Source organism: Pseudorca crassidens, chromosome 9 (assembly GCF_039906515.1).
Source record: "Pseudorca crassidens isolate mPseCra1 chromosome 9, mPseCra1.hap1, whole genome shotgun sequence".
Taxonomy (NCBI): Eukaryota; Metazoa; Chordata; class Mammalia; order Artiodactyla; family Delphinidae; genus Pseudorca; species Pseudorca crassidens.
The window spans coordinates 66032719-66047992 of record NC_090304.1 but is presented as its reverse complement, the minus strand read 5'-3'; the positions used below and the strand labels follow the sequence as shown (position 1 = coordinate 66047992).

General features: G+C 37.5%; 1 protein-coding gene and 1 long non-coding RNA gene across 5 annotated transcripts in view; one reads left to right on the top strand and one right to left on the bottom strand.

Moving 5' to 3' along the window:
• GRM5 (glutamate metabotropic receptor 5) overlaps positions 1–15274 on the top strand; it is a 548940-nt gene that overhangs the window by 409925 nt on the left and 123741 nt on the right. The gene's annotated exons all lie outside the window — the stretch shown is intronic.
• Positions 3321–15274, bottom strand: part of LOC137230719 (uncharacterized) — a 131644-nt gene continuing 119690 nt past the window's right edge. Inside the window, exon 4 of the long non-coding RNA XR_010946229.1 lies at positions 3321–3485. This is a non-coding gene — a long non-coding RNA (uncharacterized lncRNA). The remainder of the gene's footprint in view (positions 3486–15274) is intronic.

The window sequence follows — 15274 nt, the reverse complement described above, 5'->3', positions numbered from 1 at the left end:
AAGGAACCTCCATACTGTTTTCCACAGTGGCTGTACCAATTCACATTCCCACCAGCAGTGCAAGAGGGTTCCCTTTACTCCACACCCCCTCCAGCATTTATTGTTTGTAGATTTTTTGATGATGGCCATTCTGACTGGTGTGAGATGATATCTCATTGTAGTTTTGATTTGCATTTCTCTAATGATTAATGAACTTGAGCATTGTTTCATGTTTTTGTTGGCAGTCTGTATATCTTCTTTTGAGAAATGTCTATTTAGGTCTTCTGCCTGTTTTTGGATTGGGTTGTTTGTTTTTTGTTATTGAGCTGCATGAGCTGCTTATAAATTTTGGAGATTAATCCTCTGTCAGTTGCTTCATTTGCAAATATTTTCTCCCATTCTGAGGGGTGTCTTTTCGTCCTGTTTATGGTTTCCTTTGCTGTGCAAAAGCTTTGAAGTTTCATTAGGTCCCATTTGTTTATTTTTGTTTTTATTTCCATTTCTCTAGGAGGTGGGTCAAAAAGGATCTTGCTGTGATTTATGTCATAGAGTGTTCTGCCTATGTTTTCCTCTAAGAGTTTGATAGTTTCTGGCCTTACAGTTAGGTCTTTAATCCATTTTGAGCTTATTTTTGTGTATGGTGTTAGGCAGTGATCTAATCTAATACTTTTACATGTACCTGTCCAGTTTTCCCAGCACCACTTATTGAAGAGGCTGTCCTTTCTCCACTGTACATTCCTGCTTCCTTTATCAAAGATAAGGTGACCATATGTGCGTGGGTTTATCTCTGGGCTTTCTATCCTGTTCCATTGATCTATCTTTCTGTTTTTGTGCCAGTACCATACTGTCTTGATTACTGTAGCTTTGTAGTATAGTCTGAAGTCAGGGAGCCTGATTCCTCTAGCTCCATTTTTCGTTCTCAAGATTGCTTTGGCTATTCAGGGTTTTTTGTGTTTCCATACAAATTGTGAAATTTTTTGTTCTAGTTCTGTGAAAAATACCAGTGGTGGTTTGATAGGGATTGCATTGAATCTGTAGATTGCTTTGGGTAGTAGAGTCATTTTTACAATGTTGATTCTTCCAATCCAAGTATGTGGTATATCTCTCCATCTATTTGTATCATCTTTAATTTCTTTCATCAGTGTCTTATAATTTTCTGCATACAGGTCTTTTGTCTCCTTAGGTAGGTTTATTCCTAGATATTTTATTCTTTTTGTTGCAGTGGTAAATGGGAGTGTTTTCTTGATTTCACTTTCAGATTTTTCATCATTAGTGTATAGGAATGCCAGAGATTTCTGTGCATAATTTTGTATCCTGCTACTTTACCAAATTCATTGATTAGCTCTAGTAGTTTTCTGGTAGCAACTTTAGGATTCTCTATGTATAGTATCATGTCATCTGCAAACAGTGACAGCTTTACTTCTTCTTTTCCAATTTGGATTCCTTTTATTTCCTTTTCTTCTCTGATTGCTGTGGCTAAAACTTCCAAAACTATGTTGAGTAAGAGTGGTGAGAGTAGGCAACCTTGTCTTGTTCCTGATCTTAGTGGAAATGCGTTCAGTTTTTCACCATTGAGGATGATGTTGGCTGTGGGTTTGTCATATATGGCCTTTATTATGTTGAGGAAAGTTCCCTCTATGCCTACTTTCTGCAGGGTTTTTATCATAAATGGGTGTTGAATTTTGTCGAAAGCTTTCTCTGCATCTATTGAGATGATCTTATGGTTTTTCTCCTTCTATTTGTTAATATGGTGTATCACATTGATTGTCTTGCATATATTGAAGAATCCTTGCATTCCTGGAATAAACCCCATGTGATCATGGTGTATGATCTTTTTAATGTGCTGTTGGATTCTGTTTGCTAGTATTTTGTTGAGGATTTCTGCATCTATGTTCATCAGTGATATTGGCCTGTAGTTTTCTTTCTTTGTGACATCCTTGTCTGGTTTTGGTATCAAGGTGATGGTGGCCTCCTAGAATGAGTTTGGGAGTGTTCCTCCCTCTGCTATATTTTGGAAGAGTTAATACAAACTACTTTAAGTTGGCTCTTGTTTATATTCAAGAATCTTACATATATTTAAGTCTATTTATCCCCTTTCACTGTTTTCTGCTATTGCCATATAATTTGCTTTTATATGTATTATATACACTACTTTGTTTTGATTTGATTTGTTATAATTGTTGCTCTGAATGGTCAGTAGTCTTATATTTACCCATGCTAGTGTTCTTCATTCCTTCTGCTACTTCCTTGCTTTCATCTCTGATCCTTTCAAGCTGAAGAATTTCCTTTAGTGTTTCTTATAATGTGGGCTACTGCCAACAAATTATATCAGCTTTTTTTCTCAGAATGTTTTTATTTTCCCTTTATTTTTTCAGTTTTATTGAGATATAATTGACATACAGCACTGCATAAGTTTAAGGTGTACAACATAATGATTTGAATAACATACATCATGAAATGGTTACTGCAATAGCTTAGCAAACATCCATCAGGTCACACAGATACAACATTAAAGAAATAGAAAAAAAATTTTTTCTTTGTGATGAGAACTCTTAGGATTTACTCTCCCAGCAACTTTCATTTATAATGTACATCAGTGCTAATTATATTTATCATGTTGTACATTACATCCCTAGTACTTATTTATCTTACAACTGGAAGTTTGTACCTTTTGACCATGTTCATCTTAACCCCTGTCCTCCCTCCTCCCACCTCTGGTAGCCACAAATATGATCTCTTTTTCTATGAGTTTGTTTGTTTTGAAGCGTAATTGACCTATAACACTATGTTAGTTCCTGGCACATAACATAGCGATTTGATGTTTCTATACATTTTGAAATATATTGTTTTTGAAGTATATATTTACTGAGTATAGTATTCTATATTGACAGGTTTTCTTTTGTTTTGTTTTGTTTTTTAAGTTATGTAGAGTTTATTGTGATGAACTTTATAATTTATTTATTTATTTTTTGGCTGTGTCGGGTCTTAATTGTGGCACGCGGGATCTTTCGTTGCGGCACGCAGGCCATTCGTTGCGGTGTGTGGGCTTCTCTCTAGTTGTGGCACACATGCTCCAGAGCACGTGGGCTCCAGAGCACATGGTTGTGGTGTGCGGGCTTAGTTGCCCTGCGGCATGTGGGATCTTAGTTCCCTGACCAGGGATCAAACCAGCGTCCCCTGCATTGCAAGATGGATTCTCAACCACTGGGCCACCAGGGAAGTCCCTGGAAGGTTTTCTTTTGTTTAGCATTTTTCTCAGTTTTTTTTTTTCCCTTTAAAAACAACATTCTATTTGTTTTCCTGAAATCCATGATTTCATTGAGAAGTCAGCCGTAATTCTTAATGTTGTCCCACTGTTGGCAATATGTCTTTTTTTTCTAGGCTTTTAAGATAGCTTTTTTTTAAAAGTTTTTGTTGACTATGATGCAAGTAGGTGTGATTTCCACTGCATATTTCTTTTATAGGGTTTCCAGAGCTTCTTAAAACCGTGGATTAAAGACTTGGATCTGTGTAGAAAAATTTCCATACATTATTTCCCAATACAGCCCTTCTGCCACATTTCTCTCTCTGCTCCTTCCAGTACCCAGTTACACCTGTGTTACATCATTTGACTGTGTCTCACATGTGATATTTTCTCTAGGCTCACTTTCTTCCTTTCTTTCTTTTCTTTCTCTCTTTTTCTTTCTTTCTTTTCTTTCTTTCCTTCTTTCATATCTCTGTTTCTCTCTGTGCTTCAGTTTGACTTTTTTCTACTATTCTTTCTTCAATCTCACTAATTGTGTCTTCTCCTATGTCCAGTCTGCTGTTAACCATAATAAAAAGTTCTTAATTTCAGATATGGCATTTTACAATCCTAGAATGCCCATTTAATTCTTTTTATAGTTTCCAATTTTCTGTTGAAGTTCTCCTTCTCATCCATTTTTTCAACACTTCATTTGCTTGAAAATATTGATTATAGTTATTTTAAGGTCCTTTTTTTCAAATTCTAACACCCAAGATCTTCCATCAGTCTACTTCTATTGACTTATTTTTCTTAGTTACTAGTCACATTTTATGCTTCTTGATACATATGAAATATGTTTTCTTTTATGCCAGACATTGAGTATAAAGTAACCATAAGGACTGAATTTTATATTTTTTCCCCCAGTGGTTTGCCTTTTCGAGATTCGAAGCAAATGAGATGGGGTAGGTTGCAGCAGAAGGTAGAAGCAGTCAATCTCTGGTTAAGAATATCTTTACAGGACAGTTGGCATGGAATTTTAATTGAGAGTCTTGGCTAGTGTATCCCCTGCCCTGGATTACTGACTCAATCAGATTTTTACATTTTTGAGTTTTGCCCTCTAGCCTCTTGCACCATACTGTTTCTAAATTGACCATGAGAAAAAAACTAATTGACTAATCGAAGTTTGAGCAGTTTTCATTCCTCAAGTGGTGCTTTTCTGCCAAATATTATGAAACAGTGGGAGATTTCAGTCTTCTTCAAAATCATGAGCCTCTCATGAAGCTTCCAGAATCAGGAAGTGAAGCATGAGGTCAAATGGCTATCATACATTTAGGGTTCCTGGAGTTTACAAACTGACATACCAGATCATTTCAATATCCAAACATTTTTCCGGTTTCTCTTTTCTCCAGCAGTGTCATATACTAGGTGGAATTACATCTCCCCCTCCCCAAGTCCCAATTCATATCCTTTCCCAGAACCTCAGAATGTGACTTCATTTAGAAATAGTGTCACTGCAGATGTAATTAGTTAAAATGAGGACATACTGAAGTTGGATGGGTTCATAATCCAATATGACAGGTGTCTTTATAAAAAGAAGAGAAGGGACACAAAGATAGAGAGACACACAGGGAAAATGGCATGGGAAGACACAGCAGGAGCCTGAGTGATACAGCAGAAAGCCAAGAAATGCCAACGATTAACAGCCACCACCAGAAGCTAGAAGAGGAAAGGAAGATTCTACCCAGCGTCTCAGGCGGAGTATGGCCGTGCTGACAACTTGATTTCGAACTTTTAGCATCCAGAACCGGGAGAGAATAAATTTCTGTTGTTTTCAGCCACCTGGTTTGTGGTACTTTGTTATGGCAGCCCTAGGAAACTAATGTCCCTTCATCTAGACCAAGCTGGATCATCAGCCTGGGTCCCTAATCTGCAGATACTCTCAGACAATAAAGCAACTGGTGATACCTGTCCACTTTTGCAAGTTTCCTCTCTGTTAGTTGATTTTGTCTTTGTTGCTTCCACACATCTTCACTGCCTTTAAATTTTTTGGTTTTTGCATTTCTTTGACGTTTTAAAGTTATACAGTAAAAGAATTTTCATTTGCTTTCTTCTCCATTCTAACACCAGAAGTTCCTCCTTTACTCTTTATTCTTAATTGCCACAACCGTGCAATGCCAATTTTGATGTATAGATAAAGCCTGCAATTTATAATGTCTAAAATGTTGAGACTTTTGTTAATTTTTGTTTTATTTTTAAGCATTTAAAAACTTAAATCAAAATATAACTATATCCCTTAAGTGTTTTAACTATGTGGTACTGTTACAACACAGATTTTATCTAGTATTAACAGTGAGCCTGATTTCAGTAAATTTTACTTGAAATGCACAATTATTTTAGACTTACATTATAAATTAATGAATAATAATAAAAATATTAAGAATATAATTTAATTATTCTAATTGTTCATTTAAATAACCCAGTAATAAAAGCTACAGAGAATTAAAATAAAACTATCTTCTAGTAACTGTATGCTATTCTATTTTGGAACCAATTTAAGGACCCATTTCCTTTACAGTTATACTCTGTCACCCACTGACATTCATTTACCATCTCTTTTCTATGATTTCTCTCTGTCACCTCCAGTAACTTCTAGAGGTGTCATTTATGACACTAACACAATTATTCTCACCTCCATGTCCTGAGGGCACCTCAAACTTATATATCTAAAACTAACCTCATTATAACTGCTCCAACCACAGCCCCAAACTTTGAGTTCCTTCTTTTTTGCATCTTCAGTTTAAGTAAATGATACACTCATCCACCCTGTCTCCCAAGATGTGGGACTAAGGGATCCTCTTGTGTCCCCTTCTCTCATCCTCACAGCTAACTGGTGACCAAATACTGTTAATTCTAGTGTTTGAACATCTTCCACATCTGTTCCCTCCTTTACATGGCTGCCTGAATTCAAACCTTTATACTACTGCTGTGGTTTAGATCATCATCTCTTACCTCAGGTATTAAAATGATCTCCATATTGAATCTTCTTTTTGATACCGGCTTCTTCCTGCTCAATTTTATGCTGAAAACTAGTCCCTAAACTGTCCATCTAAAGAACAGGTCACATCATGTTACTCACATTCTTAAAGATCTTTGGTTCTCCAGTGTCTACAGAAAGGAATCCCAACTCCTTTGCTCCAGTCAAAAATCTTCAAATTCATCATTTACATTTTTCAAATCTCATCTTTCATTTCTTAAACCCATGGAATCTATGCTCCAGCCACTTCCTGATTGTGTTCCTCCATTTTTAAGTGGCATGCCCCCCTTAAGACCCTGTGCTTTTGCACATGCTCAGTCTTGCTCTGTGAAAAGCCTACCTCAAGCTATTTGTCAATTCCACTGAGCTCACATTCTCCTGGTTTCTAATAACTCCAGCTGCCCATCCTCAAAGAAACTCTGTCTCCCTCACATTGCACTTCCTGTGCCTTTTGTCTTCTTTTTGTCACATGTAATCCAGATACTGAACATAGATCTTCCACTTCCTTTAGCTTTATGCCACCAAGTAACCACTCACACAGGCATCTATGTGTGTGGCAAACTACTATCAACAAAATGAGGATGAGATAAATGGGTTCAGAGCAACATAAAAGTACTTTGGCCCCGAAGGCATTTCTGGGGCTCTAATAATGTTCTATTGCTTGAGTCAGGATGTATTTGTTTTAAGAAAAATTAATGTATGGTTATGATTTTTACCCTTTTCTGTGTTAATGTTTTAATTTAATAAGAGTTTACCTTAACCAACCCCCATCCAGATAAAAGTCCTCAGGCCACTATATCCAGTCTAACATTTCTTCCAGTCCACATTCTACCACAGTACTCTCCCACACACACTCCCACTCCCTCACCAGCTTTCTGCCACGATGTTGATTGATTCTTACCCCTTCCTTTCTCTGTAATCCTTACTTCCTTTCTTAATATTTCTACACACCAAAATAAATAAGTTACTTTGCCCCACAGAAGGCCAATTTACTCCAGAGAAAAAAACAATGCCATCCCCATAGGGGATAAAGCAGCTACAGCAATGTAATTTTTTCCACTGTATTACACCAACATACAAACAGAGATTTCACATTGTTACACCAGCATGTAAACATGTTATGTTCCTCTTTCTCCATCAGATTATAAAGTTCTAGAGAAGAGAAAATGTCTTACTCATCTCTGCTTTCCAAATTCCTAGCACAATGCCTTGTATATGGCAAGCATTTGATAAATATTGCTAAATAAATGTGAATTTATTTCTCTTAGACCTAGGTAGGGTTACAATGGCTATAGAACCTAGAACAGTGGTTCCCAATCTGTGGGCTGCAAGTCCCAGGGGTCACTGTTGATTTGTTGACTGGGTCTAGAATTCTTAGGTGGTTGAGCACTGTCAGTAGACCGAACTTTGTCTTGCGTATCCTTGTGTGAACATATGTGTGTTTACACATACATGCACCTTATTTTTATGCACAAGCTGTTGCAGTTAACAAATTATAAATTAATTTTTAAATTACTGAAATCATAGTAATTTCTTTCTACTATGTGTTTTCTACAACAGAAGATACTAAAGGTACAAATAACATTTATGGAGTGTCTGTAATATTTTGACATTAAAACAATTTCCTTTATTTAAAAAGGCTGGTTCAGGGCTTCCCTGCTGGCTCAGTGGTTGAGAGTCCGCCTGCCGATGCAGGGGACTTGGGTTCCTGCCCCGGTCCGGGAAGATCCCACATGCCGCGGAGCGGCTGGGCCCGTGAGCCATGGCTGTTGAGCCTGCGCGTCCAGAGCCTGTGCTCCGCAACGGGAGAGGCCACGACAGTGAGAGGCCCGCGTACCACAAAAAAAAAAAAAAAATAAGGCTGGTTCCACTAGCGTGGCAGTGTTTCTTTTCCCTTCCTGTTGCAGTAAGTTTCCAGATGGAGGTGTCCACATTTACTCTAATAAAAATGTCTCATGAGGGACTTAAGGTGGGTTAGTTACAGGTTACCTCCTTATCAGAATTTTTTTCCTGCCATCTTGTTTGATTTTAAAATGCTTTTTAGTAGTTTAGACATTACTCAAAACGCTTCAGCATCTCTCCGTATTGAAAACATGGCTGGAAAAGCCAAAACAGTGCATTGAGAGGAAAGAATTGTCTGGTAAGAGTAGCTGGACTATAGGAAAACTTTCACAAGGGCTAAACAAAATAAACTGAGTGTCACAGCTACCCCCAAATTAGAGGTTTCTTGTCATAATGTACACCAACCTGTTGAAAAAGGACAAATTTTGTGTAAAAAAAAATTTAAGTATCTTTCTTTAATCTAGCATCTCCTTTTCTGTTTGTTTTACTATGTATGAACTCATCTTTTTATGTAATGCTGATTAGCACATACTTCAGGAAAAGACTACACTAGAACAATATTAATAACCATATATTTAAGAAGAAATTTCATCACATTATATTAGTGTATATGGTGAAAACTGCTGAACAGAAGCCCCTGTCTTTCTATTGGCCAAAGAATTAAGTTAGAATTTGACATGACAGTTTTGGCTTAATATAATTCTTGGATTTTTTACACTTTGATACTTCTCATTGCCAGGGAAATAAAAATTTCTCTATCTTGGAGTCTGCTTTAAGGAAATGGAACATAGAGCCAGATCAAGGCCTCAGATACTAACGTATCAAAGCTTTGAGAAACATAAGCTGTAACATTTCTTGTTTCAATTCCAGAATTTAAGACATGAGGGTAATTATCCATCCAAGTAAGTGTTAGTGCATGTAATTTTCCATGATGAAACTCCACCATCAAAAAGTACTCAAAGAGGGCTTCCCTGGTGGCACAGTAGTAAAGAATCCAACTGCCAATGCAGGGCACACGGGTTTGAGCCCTGGTCCGGGAATATTCCACATGCCGTGGAGCAACTAAGCCCATGTGCCACAACAACTGAGCCTGCGCTCTAGAGCCCATGAGCCACAACTACTGAGCCCATGTGCCACAACTACTGAAACCCACATGCCTAGATCCTATGCTCCACAACAAGATAAGCCAACACAATGAGAAGTCTGCACACCGCAAAGAAGAGTAGCCCCCGGTTTCCGCAACTAGAGAAAAAAGTCCCGTGCACAACAACGAAGATCCAATGCAGCCAAAAACAACAACAAAAAAATGTACTCAAAGAAATCCCCAGACGAAAGCCACTTGAATTAGAAACTGCAAAGGCTTCCAAACTCTTAATACACTGGAACTGAAACCCAAGATGTATTAAAAATATTTAAAAGAAACCAAAGAGAGACCTGAGAAGCTTGCTGAATCAGTCACTTGAGGCACTGGATTTAGACCCAGAAGATCTATATAAAAAAACTTAACCTGTAGCTGATACTAGGTCTCCGTGAGTCTCAGTCTTCTCCTGTGTGAGATGGGGATGATTATTAAAAACAACACCTAACTCACAGGACTCTAGAGAGGCTGAAATAGGATGATGTATGGGAAGAAAATGCCTGCTTCCAACAAAGATGAAATAATAGACACTGGATTTATTCTCCTGCTTGAAATAACAACAACAAAATAAGACAAAGTATATAAAACAATAGTTTTCAAGACACTGGACATCAAGCAGTGAAGGAAAGTTATTCTTAAGAGACAGAAAATAAATGAGGTGAGCACTCTGAGCTGAGAAGATGGAACTGTGAGTTCAGAGAGACCAAGGAAGCTAGAGTTTGCAGAGCACAGGAACAAAGAGGAGAGAGCGGCATGAAAAGAGAACTCTGGGGATCTGCAGAGGCTCCTTCTTGAGTATTCAACTGAGTGTTGATCACTACATGCATGGGAGGATAATACTTGAGACCCGGGAAAGAACCACCCCAAAGGATTAGAGAGAACAGTGCTCCTGGCACCCACATGGGACAATGAACAGTGTCTGTCCCCAGCAGTTAGACTGGAAAAATTTACAATTCTTTGGGCTAAAACAAAACTTAGGGGAAATTGTATAGCATTAACTAGATATATTAGAAAAGAAGAATATTTCAACTAAACGACCACAGATCCACCTTAAGAAATCTGGAAAAGAAGAACAAATTAAACTCAGAGTGAGTAGAAGAATGAAAGTAATAGATCAGAGTGAAAAATCAATGGAATCTAAAACAGAAATACAATAGAGCAAATCAATGGAACTAAAGCTTGGTTCTTTGAAAAGATCAATAAAATTGAAAAAATAGACTGATCAGGAAAAGAGAGAAAACACAAATTACCAACGTCAGAGATGAGAGAGGTAACATCACTACAGAGTCTACAGATACGAAAAGGAAAATAAGGAAATATTTTTTAAAACACCTTTACCCAATAAACGTCAACTTAGATAAAACAGAGAAATCCCTTGAAATTCACAAACTATGTATGAGAGTTCACAGAAGACAGCCAGAATAGTCTTATATACAGTAAAGAAATTAAATTTGTAGTTAAAAACTTTACCACACACAAAAAAACCATCTAGGCTATACTGTTTCACTGGTGAATTGCCACCAGATATTTAAGAAGGAACTGCTACAAATTCTACATAAACTCTACCAGAAAATTAAAGAGGCAAGAATACTTCCCAATTCAATTAATGAGGTCAGTGTTACCTTGATACCCAAATCAGACCAAGATGATCACAAGAAAAAAAAACTACAAACCAATATACTTCATAAATATTGGTATAAATATTCCAAACAAAACTTTAGCAAATTATACCCAACAAATGTAAAAAGTATACTATATCATGACCAAGTAGGATTTATCCCCAAATGTAAGGTTGATTAAATATGCAATTATTGATAAATGTAATTTATTTTATTAAAAACCTAAAAAATTGTAAAATGTGTGAAAACCTAATATTGATTTCTGATAAAATTCTCAGCAAACCAGGACTAGACAGAAACTTCCTCAAGCTAATAAGTTTTTCCCCTATGATCAGGCAAAGAGATTAGCTCTTACCACCAGAGATGACAGTCAGTGAAATATACATCAACTAAAGAAATTAAAGGCAGCCAGATTTGAAAAATAAAACTGTCTTTATTAACAAATTGCATGATTTCTTGCCTAGAAAATCCAATGGTGTCTGCAAAAAGTTCTAGTGAGTTTATTAAGTTTGCATTATGCAAGATTAATACACAGAAGTTCTATACAATAACAGTAAACAGAAAGTGAAATTAAAAATTAGTACTACTTAGGGAGATTGGTTCAAGATGGTGAAGTAGACGGACATGCTCTCACTCCCTCTTGCGAGAGGACCAGAATCACAACTAACTGCTGAGCAATCATTAACAGGTAGACACTGGAACTCACCAGAAAAGATACCCCACGTCCAAAGACAAAGGAGAAGCCACAATGAGAGGGTAGGAGGGGCACAATCACAATAAAATCAAATCCCATAAATGCTGGATGGGTGACTCACAAACTGGAGAACACTAATACCACAGAAGTCCACCCACTGCAGTGAAGGTTTTGAGCCCCATGTCAGGCTTCCCAACATGGGGGTCCAGCAATGGGAGGAGAAATTCCTAGAGAATCAGACTTTGAAGGCTAGCAGGATTTGACTGCAGGACTTCGACAGGACTGAGGGACATAGAGACTCCACTCTTGGAGGGCACACACAAAGTAGTGTGTGCGTCGGAACCCAGGAGAAGGAGCAGTGACCCGGCAGAATATTGAACCAGACCTATATGCTAGTGTTGGAGGGTCTCCTGAGAGGCGGGGGTGGCTGTGTCTCACTGTGAGGACAAGGACACTGGCAGCAGCAGTTCTGGGAAGTACTCCTTGGCGTGAGCCCTCTCAGAGTCTGCCATTAGCCCCAACAAAGAGCCTGGGAAGGCTCCAGTGTTGGGTTGCCTCAGGCCAAACAACCAACAGGGAGGGAACCCAGCCCACACATCAGCAGCCAAGTGGATTAAAGTTTTACTGAGATCTGCCCACTAGAGCTACAGCCAGCACTACCCACAACCAGTCCTTCCAATCAGGAAACTTGCACAAGCCTCTTACATAGCCTCATCCACCAGAGGGCAGACAGCAGAAGCAAGAAGAACTACAATCCTGCAGCCTGTGAAACAAAAACCACATTCACAGAAAGATAGGCAATATGGAAAGGCAGAGGGCTATGTACCAGATGAAGGAACAAGATAAAACCCCAGAAAAACAACTAAATGAAGTGGAGATAGGCAACCTTCCATAAAAAGAATTCAGAATAATGATAGTGAAGATGATCCAGGACCTCAGAAAAAGACTGGAGGCAGAGATTGAGAAGATGCAAGAAATGTTTAACAAAGACCTAGAAGAATTAAAGAACAAACAAACAGAGATGAACAATACAATAACTGAAATGAAAACTACACTAGAAGGAATCAATAGCATAATAACTGAGGCAGAAGAATGGATATGTGACCTGGAAGACAGAATGGTGGAATTCACTGCTGCGGAACAGGCTAAAGAAAAAAGAATGAAAAGAAATGAAGACAGCCTAAGAGACCTCTGGGACAACATTAAATGCAACAACATTCGCATTATAGGGGTCCCAGAAGAAGAGAGAGAGAAAGGACCAGAGAAAATATTTGAAGAGATTATAGTCGAAAACTTCCCTAACATGGGAAAGAAAATAGCCACCCAAGTCCAGGAAGCACAGAGAGTCACATACAGGATAAACCCAAGGAGAAACGTGCCGAGACACACAGGAAAGCAAGTTGGCAAAAATTAAAGACAAAGAAAAATTATTGAAAGCAGCAAAGGAAAAACGACAAAAAACATACAAGGGAACTCCCATAAGGTTAACAGCTGATTTCTCAGCAGAAACTCTACAAGCCAGAAGGGAGTGCCATGATATATTTAAAGTGATGAAAGAGAAGAAACTACAAGGAGGACTACTCTACCCGGCAAGGATCTCATTCAGATTCGATGGAGAAATCAAAAGCTTTACAGACAAGCAAAAGCTAAGTGAATTCAGCACCACCAAACCAGCTCTACAACAAATGCTAAAGGAACTTCTCTAAGTGGGAAACACAAAAGAAAAGGACCTACAAAAACAAACCCATAACAATTAAGAAAATGGTAACAGGAACATATATATCGATAATTACCTTAAACGTGAATGTATTAAATGCTCCAACCAAAAGACACAGGCTCTCTGAATGGATACAAAAAGAAGACCCATATATATGCTGTCTACAAGAGACCCAATTCAGACCTAGGGACACATACTGACTGAAAGAGAGGGGATGGAAAAAGATATTCCATGCAAATGGAAATCAAAAGAAAGCTGGAGTAGCAATACTCAGATAAAATAGACTTTAAAATAAAGAATGTTACAAGAGACCAGGAAGGACACTACATAATGTTCAAGGGATCAATCCAAGAAGAAGATATAACAATTATGAATATATATGCACCCAACATAGGAGCACCTCAATACATAAGGCAACTGCTAACATCTATAAAAGAGGAAATTGACAGTAACACAATAATAGTGGGGGACTTTAACACCTCACTTACACCAATGGACAGATCATCCAAACAGAAAATTAATAATGAAACAGAAGCTTTAAATGACACAGTAGACCAGATAGATTTAATTGATATTTATAGGACATTCCATCCAAAAACAGCAGATTACACTTTCTTCTCAAGTGCACATGGAACATTCTCCAGGATAGATCACATCTTGGGTCACAAATCAAGCCTCAGTAAATTTAAGAAAATTGAAATAATATTAAGCATCTTTTCTGACCACAACGCTATGAGATTAGAAATCAATTACAGGGAAAAAAACATAAAAAACACAAACACATGGAGGCTAAACAATACATTACTAAATAACCAAGAGATCACTGAAAAAATCAAAGAGGAAATCAAAAAATACCTAGAGAAAAATAACAATGAAAACTCGACGATCCGAAACCTATGGGATGCAGCAAAAGCAGTTCTAAGAGGGAAGTGTATAGCTATACAAGCCTACCTCAAGAAACAAGAAAAATCTCAAATAAACAATCTAACCCTACACCTAAAGGAACTAGAGAAAGAAGAAAAAACAAAACCCAGAGTTAGCAGAAGGAAAGAAATCATAAAGATCAGAGCAGAAATAAATGAAATAGAAACAAAGAAAACAATAGCAAAGGTCAATAAAACTAAAAGCTGGCTCTTTGAGAAGATAAACAATATTGATAAACCATTAGCCAAACTCATCAAGAAGAAGAGGGAGAGGACTCAAACCAATAAAATTAGAAATGAAAAAGAAGAAGTTACAACAAACACCGCAGTAATACAAAGCATCCTAAGAGACTGCAAATCTATGCCAATAAAATGGACAACCCAGAAGAAATGGACAAATTCTTAGAAAGGTATAACATTCCAAGACTGAAACAAGAAAAAACAGAAAATATGAACAGACCAATCACAAGTAATGAAATTGAAACTGTGATTAAAAATATTCCAACAAACAGAAGTCCAGGACCAGATGGCTTCACAGGTGAATTCTATCAAACATTTAGAGAAGAGCTAACACCCATCCTACTCAAACTCTTCCAAACACTTGCAGAGGAAGGAACACTCCCAAACTCATTCTGTGAGGACACCATCAACCTGATACCAAAACCAGACAAAGATATCACAAAAGAGGAAAGTTACAGACCAATATCACTGATGAATATAGATGTAAAAATCCTCAACAAAATACTAGCAAACAGAATCCAACACCACATTAAAAGGATCATACACCACGATCAAGTGGGATTTATCTGAGGGATGCAAGGATTCTTCAATATATGCAAATCAATCAATGTGATACACCATGTTAACACATTGAAGGACAAAAACCATATGATCATCTCAATAGATGCAGAAAAAGCTTTTGACAAAATTTAACAGCCATTTATGATCAATACTCTCCAGAAAGTGGGTATAGAGAGAACCTACCTCAACATAATAAAGGCTATATATGGCAAACCCACAGCAAACATCATTCTCAGTTGTGAAAAACTGAAAGCATTTCCTCTAAGATCAGGAATGAGACAAGGATGTCCACTCTCACCACTAT